This window comes from Equus quagga, unplaced genomic scaffold (assembly GCF_021613505.1).
Source record: "Equus quagga isolate Etosha38 unplaced genomic scaffold, UCLA_HA_Equagga_1.0 HiC_scaffold_259_RagTag, whole genome shotgun sequence".
In the NCBI taxonomy this organism is placed as follows: Eukaryota; Metazoa; Chordata; class Mammalia; order Perissodactyla; family Equidae; genus Equus; species Equus quagga.
Window position 1 is genome coordinate 31,775 of NW_025793352.1, and position 9,935 is coordinate 41,709.

Consider the following 9,935-nt stretch of genomic DNA (forward strand, 5'->3'; position numbering starts at 1 on the left):
ATATTATTGAGCACTAAAACGAAATGAGATATCAAGCTGTGAAAAGACATGGAGGAATCTCAAATGCATATTACTAAGTGACAGAAGCCAATCTGAAAAAGCTCCATGCTGTATGATTCCAACTCTATGACATTTTGGAAAAGGCAAAATTATGGAGAGAGTAAAAGGATCAGTGGTTGCCTGAGGTGGGGGGAGGGGTTGAAGGGGCAGAGCAGGAAGGATTTTTAGAGCAGTGAAAATACTCTGCAGGATACTATAATGCTGGATACATGCCATTATACGTTTTACCAAATCCATGGAATGTGCAACACCAAGACTGAACTGTAATGCAAATTAAGGACTTTGGGAGATTATGATGTGTCAATGCAGATTCATCAGCCATAACAAATGTGCCACTCTGGCAGGAGATGTTAATAAACAGGGAGGCTATGCATGCGAGGAATCTCTGGACCTTCCCCTCCAATTTTGCTGTGAGCCTGAAATGCTCTAAAACAATAAAGTCTTAATAGAAAAATATTTAAAAAAACGAAAGCACACTTGAGAAGCTCAATCTTCCCAAAGTAAGCATTTTGAAAAATGCATGCAAGCATGTCTTAATTAAACACTCACACACAGACACACACACACAGAGAAATATTGAAGCACCAAATGTTCAACTTACTCATCCAAGCCTATAAAGGGCAGAATGAAGATTTTTGTCATAGAACCCAGGTTCTTAGGCCTGTTTCAGGAATCCTTCTAATACACGTATGAAGCTGACATCCCAGCAGATATTGTGTGAGAATCAGTTTGGGGAGGTGGGATGGCTCTCGACAGGTACGAGACGTGAGGTGTATAGGGCCCAGGAGACAGGAGGGTAAATTTTATGCGAGGAAATCTGCAGGTGACCAACAGCAGGAAACACGTGGGACTTCGTTAAAAAGCACGCCATCCGTCCCTGGGTGGGCTTGAACCACCAAACTTTCGATTAACAGCCGAACGCGCTAACCGATTGCGCCACAGGGCCGCCGGACGCCGCCTTTCCCGGCCTCCTTAGGAAGTGAGCACCTACTAAGCTCTAGGTTCTGCCGCCCTCCGGGCAGGAAAACTGCAGGCTCCAAAGCCTCGCAAAACCAGGGGGATTATCGCACGAATTGTGGTGTTGGTCTCCTTTTGAACCTGCGCGTTGGGCGATTCCGAGGAGAGAAGGGCAGCCGAATGGCCTCGCCTCTGACCCGCTTCAGAAGCCAGCACCCGCCGGAGTCGCCCCGGGTCGCGACCCTTCCGGGCCCGAGCCTAGCGGGGCCCAAGCAAAGCCGAAAGCCCCGGTGGCTCCCGGAACCCGTCTTCCCGTCGTTCCGCCGTCACCCGACCGCCCTTCATCACCAGCTCCCCCCGGGCCCCGGGCGGATGCGCGGGCTGGAACGATTGGGAAGTACGAACAGCGGTGAGAGAATGAGCGTGTGCCCATCCTTCCGGGAGGCCTTCGGGGCCGGTGAGGTGCTGCCGCTTCCTTCTTCGGATTCCTGCGTAAAGCACGGGAGCTCCACGAGGGCACGGGTCGTGGTGATGGTCGCCCGTGGGCCCCTCGACGAGAACAGGGTCTGGCACTCACCAGGGCGCTCTATTAGGTCTTGTTGAATTCATACACTCTCTTTAGTTTTTAGTCCCACGAAGAACCCTGGGAATGGAAATAATGAAACGTTTTTCAAGGCGAAATTTCGTCCTAAACTGTCTTTAACCAGTTAATTGACCGCGCAGCATTCCGGGGGCCGCAACGCGAAAGGCCGACAGTGCGCGCTTGAGCTCCGGGCGCCCGGCTCCGCGGCGCTGGTGAGCTCCGCGCGGTCGGTGGGGACCCCGGGGCGGGAACAGGGATGGGGCCAAAAGGGAAGCGCGAAGAGGAGGGAAAGAAGCAGCCAGCGGAGGCGACCACAGGGTCAGCAAGACCTAGGAGCCCTGGGCAGAGGTAAGGGCCAGACTCTGGGGAGATGAGGAGAGAGTTTTTGTTACAGTAGCAAAATGAGGGGGAAGGGAGGGGAAAACAGAGAACAGGAAGGGACGATAAACGCGAAGACCTGTAGCTCTCGAAAAACAAAGCAGCAAAATATTACGAATGCTTTCAGGTCGAAACGACTTCAGGAAAGCACAACAGCTGCCTGCAGGCCGATGGCTCTCAGTGATCCCATAGCGTTTGTAGCGTTTGGCACCCTGCGTTGTGCCTGCAGCAACTTTGGTTCCAATCCGAGTCACGGGGGTATCCGGTCACCTTATGCCGCCGAGAGTTAAAAAATCTCTGCATCACCCTCGCTCTTCACTTGCGGGCAGAGAGCAGTTACCTGTCAGGCTCCGCAGCTCTCTGCGCTGAGAAAAACAGAAAGGAAACCCCACGGCGCGCCCACCATGAGTGTTCATGAGAAACGCTGAACTTGCTCCAAGTCTGAACAGGCACGGGACCTATCCCAAAAGGTGCCACCTTGTACTGGCGTCTTTCCACTTCCACACCCATTTTTCTGGTTGAGGTATTTCAAACATCAGTGGGGCCTTTTTAGACCAAATGACATGAAATGACAGTTCGCACTCCAACTGGATACTTTAAATAAAATATAATAAATATCATATAATCGAAAGGATAACATCCCCCTCCCGCCAGTTTTCGCCTCAGGGTAAATGATGGAAGTGTTCTTCACATAAAGTGCACAAGCCTTAAGCACACAGCCCGGTGAATTTCCATAAGGGTAAACATTACCTAGGTCAAATTACAGAAAATTCCCATCCGTCCAAAAATTTAAAGCTCCTTTCCAGTCAATCTTCACACCACCCCCACTTGGGCAAATCACTGTTCTCATTTCTGTCTCCATAGATTAGTTTTGCCTGTTCTTGAACTTCCCGTAAATGAATATGCTTTTTTGCCTGGCTGCTGCTGCTGCTTTTTTTCTTTCAGGCAACATAATGCTTTTGAGACGCATCCATTTTGTGGTATGTATCAGTAGACGATTTTGGTATTTCTGATGAGTGTTATTCCAACGTGTGAATACACTACAGTTGAAGGACAAATTGGGATATTTTGGTTGTGATCCAATACTATTTTCTTTATTTTGTTGCCTAAATTGTTCCAGTTTCGGCCACTGTGAGCTCATTGAGTTGGCTTGTCTGTCCCGTCGGCATACCCCCATCATCACGGAGGGTTTCTTTTGTTGGTTGAGTTTGGTTTTCTTCTTTATGACTTTCTGGCACTGCAAAAGCTCCAGGCTCAGGCTCATCTTGTGTATTTCCTGCCCCAGTCTTAGATGCAGCCACTTTTCCAAAGAGCCCTGATTCCTTTTATTGGTGGCTTGACTTTTTTTTTTTTTAAAGATTGGCACCTGAACTAACATCTGTTGCCAATCTTTTCTTTTTCGTCTCCTTCTCCTCCCCAAAGCCTCCCCCAACCCCCGTACATAGTTGTATATTCTAGCTGCAGGTCCTGCCAGTAGTGGGTGGCTTGACTTTTTATCATTGGTGTCTAAAAGTTTTATATTCAGAATTTGAGTCGTGTTAGATAAATGTATTGCAAATAACTTCTCCCAGTCTGATTTGCCTTTTCACTTTCTTATCATGATTTTTTTATGAGCATAAGGTTTTTTTTTTATTTTTATGAAATCCAATTTATCTATAGAGTCTTTTGATTTACCGTTAAGGCTTTGGTGTTCTATGAGAAATCTCTCCGACCCCAGGATCATGAATATATTATCCTGCATTTAATTCTAGGAGCTTTGGATATTTAATTTCCACTTTTAAATCTATGGCTCATCTCAGATTCCTCTCCTGAACACAGCAGGCTTGAGGATGCTAAACACTAGAGAATCATGGTGTACTCACCAACAGTATGACTTCCCCAAGAGGTCATGATATTTCCTGCTCTGCTGTAGTGCTTTCCTCCCTTGTCCCTGTCTCCTCCCCTCAACCCCTGGGCCAGAGAACTGTTGGAAGCATTGGTACATGGAATCCAATGGCTTTCCTTCCTAACTGCCATCCAGGCATCAGGAAGCTTCAACTCTGCCACTACCACTACCTCTCACACCTACCAAACTGGTGACTACAAACTAGAACATGACTGCCAACCAAAACTGTCTCTAAACACTCATGGCTCCATAACCTTATTTGCCCCCAGCAACAGCAGTGGGGAGGTGTCCTCTGCTCACTTCTGCCAACTCTCTTGTGTGCATCTCATTTCTATCCAGAACCCAACCTGCAAGGGAATCTGAGAAGTATAACTTTTACTTTTCCAAGCCCTTCAACTAGGAGGAGGATGGAATGGATTTTGAGTGAGCCAACCCACACTTAGAGGTATTTTTAATATCCCCAGAAGAGTACTGCACAGTTTTCAAAGACATACCTTTTTGTAAATATGCAGGGAGAAGATGGGATAAAAGAACATATACTAAACGCCTTACAGTGTGTGTTTCTGGAAGTAGAAAAGGGAAAGGAGTGGGATAAACAGAGAAAATAATGAAAGACAGTAAGAGCCTGGCTCAGAGCAGCCACCATAGAGTGTCCTGCAGTCAGGAGCATGATCATCTTCATCCTTTGCACCTGGGATCTAAGAAAATATATTGACTGATCAGTGAGAGGGAATTCCAAAACTGCTACAGGAAAACAGACAATTTATCCAAGCAGACCAGCGTACTAACAAAGGCAAGAAGAAACTTTTTCAAGAAACCCAGCAGAGAGAAACCACACAAGGAAGCAGTAGAAATGAGACTATGTCAGGAATCCCCAACACGCTAATATCTGCTTATTATAGTGGATCTAATCTTCTCACCTTGTAAATAAAACTAAATTCCAGATGTGGGGGTTTATTACACAGAAAAGGGTTAAATATTAAGAGCACTACAAATCTGTACCAGACTAATTGTCCACAACAAGAATAAAAGAGTGAAAACATGAATATCAGACAAAGGTAAACAGCTAAAGAAAACTTTAAAGGAGAGGAGCAAAATCCTTGCAACTACCTAGAATCTCATTTTACTGTTTTTCCCTGACCTGGCCTCCTTGGGTGGCTGCAGAGGGTGTGGTGAGGGGAAGAGATCTGGGAGTGAAATTTCCATTTATTCACTTTTATATAGGTCTCTGTAAGGCCTAAGAATTCAAAAGCAAGATTCGACCCTTGGCTTTTTCCAGGGACTCGAAAGAGGCATACAAAGGAGAGAAACTCAGTGATCATCCAGATCTTCTGGAGTCACTGAGACACATCCCCACTAGTCCAGCCTCCTGAACTGTCACTAGGTCATGGGTGCCTGTTTGGGGAAAAGAACTGGTGTTTCTGTCCAGGTTGAGAGGAAAGCGTTTGGGACGCACCAAGCAATGGGAGGGCAAAGAGAATGTGTCAGCAACTGAGGGAATGAACTTTCCATCGGTACACGCTAGATATGGACCAGAGACAAGAAACTGGATGAATTTCTGATATTTTTCTACAGAGATAGTTTATGCAGTTGTCAAGAGCCTACTTCAAAATTAGGCTTTTTCAAATCTGGTATTTGGATTTGAGTGTCAAAACCTGAGTGCTGCCTGACATAAACCTCCTACGTGAGCCTTTGCTCTGGGTGTCCTTTTTGTTCATTGATTATATCTTCCAAAAAGAACACTGAGAACATCTATTTTGGAACCATTTTATCCAAGTTTTTCCAGTGACTCTTTCTGATCTGAGCTAGTGTGCCAAGCTGCTGGGAAGCACTGGTGTCTCAGTGGTAGTGTTCTCGCCTCCCATGCTGGAGATCCAGATTCAATTCCCGGCACAATGCAGTGTGTACAACAATCTTACTCTGAACACTCTATTGCTCAGGCAGTTTAGGTGGTTTCAAGGTTCTGACCTCCAGGAACAGCCTCGAGATAAATTGGGGAAAATAGGAACTAAAACTTCTCAGGTTACTCCCAAGCAGAAGACATCAAGGCACTTGCGTGTACAGGGACTTTGCAGAGACTATGTCTTTGAAGTGGTGAGTGTGACTGATGGGTCTCTGCGGTTTTGCATATGTGGGCCTAAAATCAGCGCTACTTTTATCCTTTCTCCTGTTGGAGCCCTGGAATCCAAAGAGTCATCTGGTCACAGATTTGCACCCTGGATCTTGGACAGACCCCTGGGCCGTGTCTCACTGTGGAGTGGGGATCAAGAAATGAAATTGCTGAAAATCCCCTGTGGAGAAGGAGTAGTGAGGGGCCCAGGGAAGGGAGAGACGTGTGGGGGAGAATCCACAGGGAGATGAGGGGAATTGGGTAGACCGGCCTCAAGCTTTCCAGGGGAGGTAGGACTCAGTCGTTTGCTGGTCTTGGTAAAACTAAGGATGAGCTCCAAGTGGAGAGCAGCACGTACAAGAAAATCATTTTTAGCACCCCTGCTTGTTTTACACTCCACCAGGAAAATCTTCTGTTTAGGGGATCATTTGTATGTTTAAGAATAAGCAGCACTGAGGGGAGGCCGTGACAATCACTAGCTCTGGAGGTTTGGAGGAGGAGACTCTGGAAAACGAAGGCCCAGGGATCATCTGGTTTGTCCACACTGTTTTCATCAACTATTCTCCTCAGCAAAGCTTATGTGGGTCCCAGATATCAAATCGCAGCTGCCACATTGGCGGGTTGAGGAAGCGTCACTGCTAATTTCTTTCTCGAAGGGATAAGAAGTGACTGACCCAGAGCCATGAGAGGGAGATGGAAGAGCAGACTTAAAATGCTTCTCTCCATCTTGTCCTCTCTCTGCTACCTCTGAACCTCAATCTTCCACACACACCAGTTCCAAATGGCCTTCAATCCCTATGGAGGTTTATAACTGTTCGTAATTCCTGTAGGCCGGGTTTCCTTCTGGCTTCTAGTCTTGATTTGGGGGAGCTGGTCAGCAGCTCAAACTAGTTCAACATCCTGGATCATTTCTCTGCTCTTGGTATTAAGGTAAAGTCGGCCTCATAAAATGACTTAAGAAGTGTTCCCTTGGCTTCTATTTCCTGGAAGCGATTGTAGAGAACTGGTATCATTTCTTCCTTAAATGTTTGGTAGAATTCACCAGAGAAACCATCTAAGTCTGGTGCTTTGTCTCAGAAGGTTACTAATTGTTGACACAATTTATTTAATAGATATAGGCCTATTTAGATTATCAATTTCTCTTTGTGTGAATTGTGGTAAATTGTGTCTTTCAAGGATTTGGTCCATTTCATCTAAGTTATCAAATTTGTGAGCAGAGAGTTGTTGATAACATTCCTTTGTTATCGTTTAATGTCCATGAGATCAGTACTGAGGGTCCTTCTTTCAGTCCTGCTGTCAGTAATTTGTATCTTCTCTCTTTTTCTCTTGCTCAGCCAGCCTAGAGGTTTATCAATTTTATTGATCATTTCAAAGAACTAACTTTTGGTTTCACTGATTTTTCTCCCCATTAACTTCCTGTTTTCAATTTTGTTGATTTCTGCTCTAGTTTTCATTATTTCGTTTCTTATACTTACTTTGGATTTAATTCATTCTTCTCTTTTGTTTCTTTACTCGTTTTCCTTTTTTGGAGTTTCCTAAAGTGGAAGCTTAGATTATTGACTTCAGATCTTTCTTCTTTGCTAACATATGCTTTCAGTGCCACGAACTTCTAAGCATTACTTTTGTTGCATGCCACACATTTTTATAAATTGTAATTTCATGTTCATTGAGCTCAAAATAATTAATTTCTCTTGAGAATTTTCTTTGACCCATGTGGCATTTGGAGTGTTGTATAATCTCCAAAGTTTGGAGTTCTCCCACTATCTTTCTGTTATTGATTTCAGGCTTAATTCCATTGTGACCTGAGAGCATGTATTGTATGATATCTCTTCTTCGAAATTTGTTGAGATGTGTTTTATGGTCCAGAACGTGGTCAATCTTGGTGAACATTCTGTGTAAGTTTGAAAAGAATGTGTATTCTGCTGTTGTAGGATGAAGTAACGTATAAATGTCTGGGCGATCCTGCTGATTGATGGTGCTATTCAACTCACTATATCCTCACCGATTTTCTGGCCATTGGCTTTGTCAATTACTGATAGATAGGTGTTGAAGTCTTCAACTACAATAATGAATTTATCTATTTCTCTTTGCAGTTCTATCACTTTTTACCTCACATATTTTGATGTTCTGCTGTTAGGTGCCTGTTCATCAAATATTGTTACATCTTTTGGAGAGCTGACCCCTTTCTCATTGTGTAATGCCCCTCTTTATTCCTGATCATTTTTCTTGCTCTGATGTCTGCTCTGTCTGAAGTTAATATAACTAACACTCCAGTTTTCTTTTGATTAATATTAGCAGGGTATATCTTTCTCTACGTCTTTACTTTTAATTTATCTGTGTCTTTATATTTAAGGTGAGTTCCTTACTTGTAATACGGTGTTGGAGGAGAGGTCTATGGATACCATGGACTGCCAGAAAGATGAGCACATGGATCCTAGGGCAAATTAATCCTCAAGTATTGCTGGAGGAAAACATGATAAAACCGAGGCTGTCCTACTTTGGGCACATCATGAGAAGGCAGGATTCTTTGTAAAAGACAATAATGCTGGGAAAAGAAGAAGGCAGCAGGAAAAGAGGAAGAGAAAATATGCTATGGATTCACTCCATGAAGGAAGCCATAGGCATGAGTCTACAGGAGCTGAGTAGGGCTGTTGAGGACAGCACATTAAGGACAATACTCATTCACAGAGTAGCCAGGAGTCGGAACTGACTTGTTGGCATGTAACACACACAAGTTTCATACAGGCAATGTATAGTTGGGTCTTGTTTTCCACTCTAATGGTCTCTGCTTTTTAAGAGACATCTTTTAGACCATTCACATTTGAAGTGGTGATTTATATATTTGGATCGATATCTACCATATTTCCAACTGTTTCTGTCGTGGGACAGAGAGGCAACTGACCTTAAAAGAATAACACTGGAATATCATAAACAACTTCATGCCAATAAAATCAATGACACGAAACAGACAATTTGTTGACAGACATAAACTACCAAAGCTTACTCAAGAAGAAATAGAAAAGAAAAATAGTCCTATATTTATTAAAGAGATTAGATTTGCTGTGAAAAGCTCTCCCAAAAAGAAAATTCCAGGGCCAGCTTATTTCATTGGTGAAATCTATCAAACATGCAATGAATAAATAATAACAATTCTATGCAAACCCTTCCAAAACTAGAAGAAGAAGAAATACTTCCCAATTCATTCTTTGAGGCTGGCGTTTTGTTACTACCAAAGCACACAAAGGGATTACAAGAAAAGAAAACTAAGAATCAATATTCCTCATAAACATAGATGCAAAAGTTCTAAATGAAATTTTAGCAAATTGAACCCAACTATATATAAAAAGGATAATGGCTCATGTGTAACGGGGGTTTATCTCAAGAATGCAAGGTTGGTTTAACATTTAAAAATCAATCACATTCATTGATTGACATATTGAAAAACAAAAAAAAATTACATATCTATCATTATATATACATATATAATCATTTCAACAAATGCAGAAGAAGCAGTTGACAAATTACAACACCCACTCCTAATGAAAGTTTTCAGCAAACTAAGAAGACAAGGGAAATGCCTCAACCTGATAAAGGATATCTATGAAAAACCTACAGTTAATATGTTACTTAACTGTAAAAGACTAAATGCTATCTGTCTAAGATTAGGAAGAACACAGGGATGAATGCTGATTAACTACAAACACTCCATCATAACTGAAAGAAGAAATCTTCTATAACTTCCAGATCAGTTATATTTTCTTCCTTTGGTTTCTTAAAAATAAAATGAAACCAAAAAAAAAAAAATCAAAACATGGGATCACTGGTACATAGTTGGACATTTCTTATAACACTTGCAGTAATGTGACTGGATATTAAAAGCTCTTGCTAGAAGCATGTGCAAAAGATAGTCTACTGTGAGCTAAACAATCAGCATATCTGTCTAAGGTCCATGAATCTGATGA

At 43.1% G+C, this 9,935-nt stretch overlaps 1 non-coding gene across 1 annotated transcript; it reads right to left on the reverse strand.

Annotated features, from left to right (window-relative positions):
* Positions 1-932: 932 nt before the first annotated feature.
* Positions 933-1,006, reverse strand: TRNAN-GUU (transfer RNA asparagine (anticodon GUU)). Its single transcript has one exon. It is a non-coding gene; the product is annotated as a tRNA-Asn (tRNA).
* Between the last annotated feature and the right edge of the window lie 8,929 nt (positions 1,007-9,935).